The 2,137-nt window shown below is 43.2% G+C and overlaps 1 protein-coding gene across 1 annotated transcript in view; it reads right to left on the bottom strand.

The window, feature by feature from the left end:
- The window catches only part of PTER (phosphotriesterase related), an 18,788-nt gene extending 18,132 nt beyond the window's left edge, over nucleotides 1-656 (bottom strand). The window contains exon 1 of the mRNA XM_005418597.3: nucleotides 522-656. The gene's annotated coding sequence lies outside the window, so the exon portion shown is untranslated. The remainder of the gene's footprint in view (nucleotides 1-521) is intronic.
- Nucleotides 657-2,137: the final 1,481 nt, after the last annotated feature.

Genomic DNA, 2,137 nt, shown 5'->3' with positions numbered 1-2,137 from the left:
CTCTGATCCTACCTCCTCCACAGAAGTTACTTCAAGAAAAACCCTGCAGCTGTGGCTACATAACAGTAGGTTTCAGAATATCTTTGAGAAGAGTGATTCTACATTTCTGAGATCCAAGAAAAAAAATGTGATTTAGTTAAAGCTGTCATTTAAAAGATGATAGTGGTGGTCTTTCTTCTTGCTTCCTTTTTATATGAGCAGTTAAGCACTTGTGAAACATATCCCAGCTATTGTTAGGATAAAATGCTTTTCTTGGATTATTACCAACATACATATTACTGTCAGACCAAAGACATGACCACTGCTTAGAAAATTATGAGGAAGCTTTTTAATTTGTGACCAGAAAAATGACATTGAAGTAGAAAAGCTACCCTAACAGTGTTGAGAGGATTTAATTTCTTCTTAGAACTACAGGGATGGGATACTCCCCTTCCCCTTCAATACAGCTGGCAATCCAATTTTCCAGAAAAGCAAAAAATGTAAAAGAAAAAACTGTTCTGAATCAAACCAGAGACTTGTACCTTAGGTTTCCACAGTCTAGATGGATCTCTAATTCCCTCATACCAGACAGGTGGCCAGTCTGATACAAGCAGAAGCCTCACCGTTTTCATGAACCTTAAGAAGTCTTGGTTTCATCTGACTAAAAAATGAATTTGATCAGTATTTCAAGTCCTGAAAGACAGGAAAAACATTTTAGATCTACATCAAGTGAAATAAGGAAAAAAATTCACAGAATGTTCAGAGGCATAGTCCTTTAATAAACACAGAACTCACTGGTGCCATATGCTTCACTATATACTGATTTTTATGTGTGAGAAGCAAGCTGATGGCTCCTAACCACAGAAGGAAGCTGTGACACTTGTTCCTGCTGCACCATGCACTAATTCAGTAAGTTAGCACTGGTCACCTACATGAAATATAATTAAGCATTTGAATGCCATTGTTGCCACCTTTGATTACAACTATGAAAATTAATGTGATGATGGTGACAGGATGGCAAATATTGTATCTGTTAAATTCCAAAACATAAGAGGCATTCATAATAATAAATGACACTTATGTAGTCTTTCATAAACCAATCCCAGAGTACCTGACAAGATGATGCAAAACTACTTATTAGAAGCATTGCTTCACCCACCACTGAAACACAGCCCCCAGCAGAAAGAAGGCAACAACCTTTAAACATTACAGAACATATTATGACAGAGGACGTTGAATAATGTATCCAGTGTAAAGCAGAAGGGAATTCCAGACAAGTAAAACAGAATTTCCCAGAAGTAAATGACCTCTAGCTAAAAACCTGTTTCATTCATGAACTGCCACAAGCCTCTAGCATACAGAGGATACCAACCTTAACAAAAGACACCTGAAAAAAAAGAATTATGCTTACAGGTATCTTAGAGATCATGTATACATTCAAGTACTTGCTATGCTCCTCAGAGTTCCTCACCAACAGGACCTGTATGCTTCAACTTACGGCCAAACTAACCACAACACCAGACCTAATGCAGAGGGGGTGCCAAAACCCAAGGCCACTGCCCAGTAGAGGCTTTGCCACCGTGCTGAAGCACACTTGGCAGGGGGAGCTGAACCTCCCTCACTCAGATGGAGCCTGCCTTCCACAGCTCCCCAGCCGCTGCCAGGGGAGCAGGGAACCCACCGCAGCCGTGTCCTGCAACGGGCAGCGAGCCTCAGGCCACCGAGACATGCATGGTGGAGTGTCGTGTCCCAACAGGGCACACAGGCAAGTCTGGAGCTTTGCTGCTGAGCCTTGACAAGCTTAAGCAGCTCTGGAAGCATCTTGCATCGGGCTGCTGGTGCTTCCAGATGGAGAGGCAGCTGAAGGCAGGCTCTGAAGGTCCCAGTTTTGGATTGAGGCATTTGTTCCTTCACAGACACCCTCGATAACTGTCGGGAGAGGAGTACTAGAGAGAACGTAGCTCCAATATTTAACTTGTTATGGCTGTACAAATATTAAATACCAGCACTAATAATAGCAGCGTAGCTGCACTCACACAGTGAAGCCGCCTAAGCTCGGGGCTCACTGTTAGTAACTATCATCTGGTGCTGTAAAACGCTCCTGCGGAGAGGAGCTGCTCGTCCCCTCGCACTCCACACGGGGAGCCCCGCCTGACCC

The sequence above is a fragment of the Geospiza fortis genome, unplaced genomic scaffold (assembly GCF_000277835.1).
Source record: "Geospiza fortis unplaced genomic scaffold, GeoFor_1.0 scaffold138, whole genome shotgun sequence".
NCBI classification, from domain to species: Eukaryota; Metazoa; Chordata; class Aves; order Passeriformes; family Thraupidae; genus Geospiza; species Geospiza fortis.
This window is presented reverse-complemented; position numbering and strand designations above follow the sequence as displayed.